Source organism: Lissotriton helveticus, chromosome 8, assembly GCF_964261635.1.
Source record: "Lissotriton helveticus chromosome 8, aLisHel1.1, whole genome shotgun sequence".
NCBI lineage: Eukaryota > Metazoa > Chordata > Amphibia > Caudata > Salamandridae > Lissotriton > Lissotriton helveticus.
Window position 1 is genome coordinate 33,820,981 of NC_136069.1, and position 9,039 is coordinate 33,830,019.

General features: G+C 39.5%; 1 pseudogene; it reads left to right on the top strand.

The window, feature by feature from the left end:
- Positions 1-127: 127 nt before the first annotated feature.
- Positions 128-4,298, top strand: LOC144773684 (uncharacterized; annotated as a pseudogene).
- Positions 4,299-9,039: the final 4,741 nt, after the last annotated feature.

Consider the following 9,039-nt stretch of genomic DNA (forward strand, 5'->3'; position numbering starts at 1 on the left):
TCAGTAGAAGGAATTTACTTAATTTGTCAAGGCAAATACACTGGTCCACTTCATTTCAGTGCACAACTTAGCAGTTCTATTATTAATGCTAAGAATTTGAAATGTAGAGAGGTTATTTTTTATTTATATGTGTAAGTCAAATGTAGCTAACTTGAAAGTACTGACCTGGATAGACAAAGGAGAAGCTACAGGCATTTTCTCAGTATCTCTAGGATCTTATTATAAGGATGCAATTATTTAAACATAATGTGTAACTAATGGGGGAGGTGCACAGATGCGCTAAATGTGACAGATTTCTATTTAAATACCCATCTGAGAAAACATCAAGGAGATCTCCGCATATTAAGACAAAATAAATCTGCAGTGTTTACCAAGATTTTTATTAGAAAAAGACATTTGATGGCAGGCAAACAAAACCATACTGAAGAAAAACATTTCAGTGCCTTGAATGTAAAGGTATTATCGCAAATGACTCTCTCATTGGGCAAAAGTGTGGCTATACTGAACCAAGACCATATAAATGCAAAGAGTGTGAGCAGACGTTCCTCACAAAGGCACATCTGATAATAGGTCATCATACTCATACTGGGGGGAGACCATGTGAATGTTTTGAATGTGACAAGGCTTTCAATCAAAAGGGCAAAGTAGAACAACATCAGAAAAATCACACTGGAAAGAAACCATATAAATGTTCTGAATGTGACAAGACTTTCACGCAAAAGAGTAATTTATCATCACATCAGAGAATTCACACTGGGGAAAAACCATACAGATGTTCTGAATGTAAAAAGGCTTTCAGTCAAAAATCAAATCTGATAAGACATCAGAGAATACACACTAGCGAGAAACCATATAAATGTTCTGAGTGTGACAAGTGTTTCATTGGAAAGGGCCAGCTAATAATACATCAACGAAATCACACGGGTGAGAAACCATATGAATGTTCTGAATGCCAAAAAGCTTTTAACGGAATAAGTGACCTATCCATACACCAGAGAACCCACACCGGCGAGAAACCATATAAATGTTCTGAATGCCGAAAAGCTTTTAACGGAATAAGTGACCTATCCATACACCAGAGAACCCACACCAGCGAGAAACCATAAAAATGTTCTGAATGTGACCGGACTTTCAAACAAAAGGGTGATTTATCATTACATTAGAGAATTCATACTCGTGAAAAACCATATAGATGTTCTGAATGTAATAAATCTTTCCGTCAAATATGTAATCTGATTAGACATCAGAGAACACACACTGGCGAGAAACCATATAAATGTTCTGAGTGTGACAAGTGTTTCCTCTCAAAGAGCCAGCTACTAATACACCAAAGAAATCATACCAACGAGAATCCATATAAATGTTTGGAATGTCAAAAAGCTTATAAGGGAATTGGTTATTGGGGGCATAAAGCGGGCCAAGAACTAGCAAGAGTCGAAAACAACTTTCTCAGACGCCTCCTGGCTCTCCCACGAGGTACGCCACTCCTGCCACTGAGATTAGACATGGGCCTCCCCTCCATTGCTGAGGAGTTAGAGTCAAAGCCGGTGAGGTTCTGGCATAGGCTATGGTCTACGAATGAACTGCGTTATTATAGACAGGACCTTATCCATGTTATGAGCCTGAACCAAAGCAATAAAATACCCTGGCTCACTTTCGTCAAAAAAGAACTGTACTCCATGAACTTATCCGAGCTATGGGAGGATCCCGAACAGGGCTGCCGAAGGGTTCCACGTAAAAGCCTGGTCCGAATGTACAAAGACCATAGATTATTATTATGGCTGAACGCACAAAATAGCGGCACTCTTACAGACCGGTTCCTGCAATCCAAAAATTCTTATGTATTTGAAAGTTTTATGGATTTTATTTTCCCCATCCTCGCGAGGAAACTGTTTGTACAATGGAGGTTAGGCACATTGCCCGTTAAAACATTCACTCACAAATGGATCAAGGATGGCGACAAGATGTGCCCATGCTGCAACACTCATGAGGAAGATGAACTCCATATTATGTTTGTCTGCCCGGCCTATCATAGATCTAGAAAATATTGGATAGCGCCTCTCTGCAGAAACTTGGGGTTCTGTAACTACTCACAGGCATATAGAGTAATGAAAACTAGCACTCCTGGCCACATTGTGTATGCAATAGCCAAATTTCTAATGGCAGTTTGGCTGATTAGGAAGAAAAAAACCCTCTAACGCATGGACACTTATGATCTGTTTTTAACCTCCATCGCTGATTAGGTGGGGAATTATTTTAAGAACTGTATGAATTATGTTTTTAAAATGTATGTTACTGTGTTTTGTATTGTATCTTTTATGGTCTATACGACCGAAATAAAGAATTTTTGGAATAGGTGAACTATCCAGTCACCAGAGAACACACACCGGTGAGAAACCTCATAAATGTTCTGAATGCCAAAAAGCTTTTAAGAGAATAGATTAACTATCCATACACCAGAGAACTCACACCGGTGAGAAACCATATAAATGTTCTGAATGTGTGAAGGCTTTCGTTACAAAAGGACAGTTAAGGAGACATCACATGTCTCACAGCAATGAGACTCCTTACAAATGTTCTGAAAGCGACAAGGGTTTCAAAACCAAACTTCATCTAATGCGACATCAGAATGATCACACTGGAGGAAAAACAGAATAAGTGTACTGCTTTTGACAAGGCTTTCACAGAAAAATATGGGTGGTTATTACACCAGACAAATCACAAGGGAAAGAAACCATATAAATGCTCTGAATATGACAAGACATTCATTCTGAAGGCTGAACTATTAGTACTTCAGGGATATCACACTGGAGAGAAATCCTACAAATGTTCTGAATGTGCCAAGTCATACATTCCAAAGAAAAGGCTGACAATACATCAGAGAACTCACACTGCAGAGAAACCTTATAAATGTTCTGATTGTGATGAGATTTTCAGGCAAAATGATAATGTATACGCCCACAGAGAATCCACACAAGTGAGGCTGAGTGCAAGAGAACGCCCACGCTACCCTCCACAACAAATAGGCGAAGCCTGCGGTGGACCGGGGTAGGGGGGAGAATGAGTAACAGGTAGGGAAGAGTGGCAATTTAAAAATTATAGTGCAAAACACAACATTTAATTCAAACCTAAAATCGTTTGATTTAAAAAAGATTCCAGCAGCTAGCGCACATTCCCCCTCAAGGTAGCGCACGTCCGCTACGTATACATATATGTATATGTAGCGGACAAAATATATATATTTTGATAACATATACATGTTATCAAAAATCCACAATTCCACAATGAATTGTAGACAAGACTTTACTATTTATAAACTGATCTCAGTCTTGATTCCTGTCTACCCTTCCACTTATTTGTACAAAATGAATTAAGTACAGACATGGATAAATAACATCCCCTACATTCATAACCCATTAAATGTACTCTCACACTCATACTCCATACTCTCACTATCACACTTACTCCCATACCAGCACCTCATACACAGATGATCAAACTAAGGGATGGAAACGTCCACCCTCTTGTGCTGTGTTGGAATCTGGGATATCACACAATCATAGCCGACGCACGTTTCAATGGACAGTCTTATTTATCTCCATCTTCTTCAGGGCTTTACATATGATTTAACAGTACATCGATAAATGACGGGAGATGAAAGTTGGGGGAATCTATACAAACAAAGACACAAAAAATATGGTGGAGAGACATTACACTTTGTTAAAAAATTCACTTATATCCTTAATTTCATATGGTTACTATTCTCTTTAAGTCTCAACATGGTATTAACTCATGCTTATTTTGCCCCTAGGAGTTTTTTACATTTCTCCTTTACAGAATGCTAAAATATAACCGAATTTTATACATAAAATGCTCGTTTTGTTCTCTATACTGCCCAATACATTATCATGTCAAGAAAAGAACATGTGGGTCCTTACCAAAAACCAGTGCAGCTAATTCACAAATCACTCCAGCAATTGCTCACTCCAGTGAATGATTTATAAAAACCGATTTAAGAGTGTAGAGCGAGAAAATAAGAACAAGAAAGAAGAAAGAACACCACATAATTGTACTGAAGGTGACATGGATTACAAGAAAAAGTAATTCGTCAATTTATCAGAAAATCCCCACAGGAAGAAACCATATGTTCTGAATGTCACAAGGCTTTCATTAGCAAGAGCACGCTGATGATACATCAGAGGATTCACAGTGGTGAGAAACTTTATAAATGTTCTGCGTGTTCTAAAGCTTTCAGGCAAGAAGGTAGCCTGTCACATCATCTTATAAGTCACATGTGAAGATCCAGGGACAAATGAGACAATTTACTACAGAGAAACCGTATACATTTACTAAATGTGAAACGCTTTCAAGGAAAAAGATTGTCTATCACTCCATCTGAAACAAGATAAAGGAAATAAATCATATTACTATACTAAGGCCTGATTACAAGTAGTTATCCCCCTAATGAATAATGATACCAAGGGGTACGTAATTTATCAGGAGTGATACATAGCACCAATTATGAGTTTATGGGGAACAACATGCGGATTTTGGTGCTTAAAGCACCAAAATACTCATAAAACGGTAAATAACATATCTTTCCCCCGTTTAATTTGGCAGGATTGACCTACCGAATTGTAATAAAGTATGAGTTATTTAACGCATCCAATACGTATTGGATGCGTTAGATTTCTTCAAACTCATAAATCTGACCCATGCATATACAAGGGTTAATATTACAAGTAGCATGGCAGTCACAGTAGACTGAAATAATATAAATATCCTGAATTCAGCAAAATATTCATTACAGAGATATCACTGATATTACCCGAGAACTCACCCTAGCATGAAACCGTATGCATGTTCTAAATGTGGCAAGACCGTCTTGTGAAAGTGTCCTCTCTCATGGCTCAGAAAGTCTAAATATTTTGCATTTTAACAAGAAATCCATTGAGAAATTATACCTGGTACAGAGCAGATGGAGGCTCGGGCAATAAAGAAGCTTGCATGGCTACGGGAAACCATCCTTCGTCTACAGAGTTACTGGCTACAGCAGTGACCTACTGTACAGCGTGGTGAGATGAGAGAAAGGGCTGACTTAATCATTATATGCGGACTGCCAATCTACATTTTAAAACTATTATAGAAGACACGCAGAATATCTGAATAACCATTTAAGCAACAGAGCAAGCAAAAGGAAACAAGACAAGTGGGTGGAACTTATAATGAAAAGTACAAGATCCTACAGAAACCTCATACTGATTAAAACAGAGGCATAAACAGTTAAATGTGGTTATGAAAAGACAAAATAAAACAGAGAAATGATGGATGGCTGGTAATATACCAGGTTAGTCGACTTCCTACTAGGTGATTTACCAAATGTGTAGAGAAAAACAGAAAAATAAGAAAAATACAGAATCTGCAATACAGGAAAGGTACAGCAGATGGTGGGCACTTTACCAGATTCTAGTTTTGTCACATATACTAGGTTACAGTATGGCAGGAACACTGGGATCACGAGCTAGAGAAAATCAGGAAATTACAGTTATTTCTAAACTGCTGTTTCACCACCACATTCTACATTTGAGTGATGTCAAATATATCACATAAAATGCGTCTCTGTACCTTAAAAATGATTGAAAATTAGCTTTTCACTTCAAGGTGCTACATATATATTTGTGAACATGAGTCAATTTTGGAGGCATTATTGGATCAACAGAAACCTTTCATTGGATCTGAAAAACAATCTATACATTGATGAAGTGACTTTTCTTTTGCACAGAGACAGCAACCAGATAGTGCGACTGAACTATGGCCCAGCTATAGACCAGCTGAGTGCTACGGTGGAGAGGTGGGTTCACCTCCCGCTCTCTGTAGAGGGGCGCATAGCCATTATTAAAATGGTAGTCCTGCCTCAGTTTCTCCATTTATTCAATAAGCTTCCCATTCCATTAACAAATGTCTTTTTTGCCAAAATACGAACAATATTGACATACCTCATTAGAGGGTCAAACATGTCAACATTGGTTGGAACACTCTCATACTTCCATATGAACACGGGGATTCAGGGTTCCAGATATGCAACTTTACTATCTAGTTGCACAGCGTAGCTATTCATAACACTGGTATCGTTCAGATGCCTGCATACCCTACGCAAAACCAGAGAGGGACTTAGTAGCCCCCACGCTGATGGTGGCCCTACTTCTGATTGATCGACTGCAAGACCAGAATGACATCCAGATCGTTTCCACTACATGCTGGGCATGGAAGAGACTACTAAGGAAGACAGGTGGCACAACAATTTATTTGTCAGCAATTCCATTGACGGCAAATTTTGGGGGGTCTATCACAATGGAACTCCTCGTTTCAGCGTACTCTCCACCGATACCCATTGTGCACATTTGAAAACCTCTTCCCCGGGGGCCATGCATTCTCCCTAACCGAAGACCCACGGTTTCCAAATGCAACTTACATGGTTCAGTTTGTCCTGACTAAGCTTCAAGCAGCACTTAAGGACAAGATATCAACATATCCGCTTGAACCGGACAACTTCACACCACTTACACTGCTCATCAGTGACACAGCGGTATACCACCTCAAATCCAGACTATATCGCGCATGCCTGGCACTTATGCCAACCCATGACAGCAGAGTGAGGGCAGCATGGGAAACAGACTTGAGAAACCCACTTGTGGACAAGGTCTGACAAGAATGCTGCACGTAACCAAATTAGTGTCCTGCAACCTCGGACATAAGACATAAATTCCATCGGAGGGCATACACCAACCCAGCATTGATGGTTCACACAGGGTAATTACCTCCTTCCCGCCTAGCATGCCTTGACTTAAGTTTTGGATAAAGTGGAAAACGGAGATTTAAACAACAACAAGAAGGGAGTGCGCATCACAACCCATCATCTTCACACAGGGAATACCCATTTCTGGAAAGGCCACAAATGTCGCACTCATGTGGCGGACTTTGCACATTTGTTTTGGGCCTGTGGTAAAATTACTCCATACTTGAATAGCATTTTTGCAGAGCTTGCACAAATTACAAATTTGCACATAACACCTTCCCCATTGGTGTCACTTCTCAGACATGTTGCAGATATACCTAAAACGTCCTTAAGATTTGCGCTACTACTAGCAATAAGAGCAGTAGCCTTGCGCTGGGGTGGTAAACATCGGAAAACTGGATCAAAAGTTTAATGGACTGTGACACAAATAGTGAACTATTCACTGAATCAACAGTCCCTTACATCCAGACAAAAGATATTTGGCAGCCCTTGCAGGGCTACTCAAGGAAACTGGAAGCAAGAGCCGACACCCAACACTCAAACACACCACCAACACCTCAATTAACAGGGTGAGGTACACTACAGGAAGCAGAAACTACACAGCGCCAGTCACATAGAAACATTCTGATATTGCACTAACACATAACACCCCCCCCCCCCTGCATTGTGTTACATGGACCCAGTCGGGGCACACTGCAGAATATACATGAAAGATGTGATGCTCTTTTTGGGAATCTTGGGCATTCTATTACTGTACCATGAATTGATATGTATGTTTGATACCATGGATTTTAAGTATAAGGTTGTTAAAAAAAGACCAAGCTCGGAGTTTGGTCTAATCATCAAAAGCTGGGGGCATGGAGCCAACAGTTTCATCTGAAACTAAAAAAGGACCATAGATCAAATTACAGGAAAACCTCTTTTCATTCTTATATTTAACATTCCCCATGTTCTGACATTATTGAGGCCTGACTGACTAGTGCCATACCATGGAACTGTGCGGTACCGAATAACTTAAGGGTACTTATTGCCATGCCGTACACATGCTCAAATAATGGTGCCATGCAATGGGAAGTGTTTAGGCCTGCAAAGTGCTATCCAAATTTATCATACAAGTGGAGCACCTCCCATTTCTGCCTGCGTCTTAAAACCATACTGTGTTGTCCAACTTACTACAGCCCCACTTCTGGATTTATAGTCTTCCGCTCTCAAGTTGCTGAACAAAAATGTATCATTCACTGCAAAGAGATTGGCTTGTATTGTCTAAAAACATACAAACAGAACCATAAATAAATATAGGTGGATGAACTGTAAAAAAAGTGATTCTTTTCTTCAATTCAGGGTCTGATACAAAAAGTCTGAGGCACACAGCGGGGAAAGGTATCTGGGACAAAGAAATCTGAAACAAAGGGACAGATCTGTTCCTGGAAATGGTTATAAAATGAATAATTCCCTCTATTCATTCTTCCTGAGCGTTGTATTTTATTTTGCATCACTGCATTTTGACAGTTGTTTCTTTCAAGATCTGCCATTTACGCAATTGCAAAAAGACCAGCTCTCTTCTGAATATTTGTGAGTCGTTGCCGTTAGATGTAGTTAGTGTAATAAAATTGAAGAGCCCATCACAAGGAGCGTGGTGAGGTGGCAGTAATACTTAAAGCACCGTCAGATGCATAACAAGATCTATGTCTCAATATATTTTGTTATGTGTACATGCCTCCACCTTGGCAGCGGAGTATAGGTCCCAGTTTACAGAGAAGGGGGTAAAGAGATACTGAATTCTACAGAATTGTTGGTGGTTCTTTAGTGGGTAGGAGGATCTTGGTAATTATATCAGATGTAACTGAGGGACGTTAAGGAACATTGTGTCCTGCTGCAATGCAAACATTTGCATTGCAGTTGCCCCTGACAAGAACACGGCCACCAATAGTTCTGCAAAAGAATAAAATGTGATTATACACAACAAGTTGGTGACATTTGTATTGAGAACACCCAGTGACACTTCTTAGAGAATAAACATTCAAAGAATATTAAGGTATGATTACATTTGGGCACTCCTGATTTCTGACCTACATTTGGCAAATTTTCTACAGTGGTTGTTACAAGGATGAATTTTTCCACAAAATTTGGCTAATCTGTCTGTCATTATTCAACAGAACTGGGAACCATTTGTTTTTAAATTATTTTAGATTTACTTGTACTTGAATTTCCTCCAATTTTCTGAGTGACCGGATCAACCATGA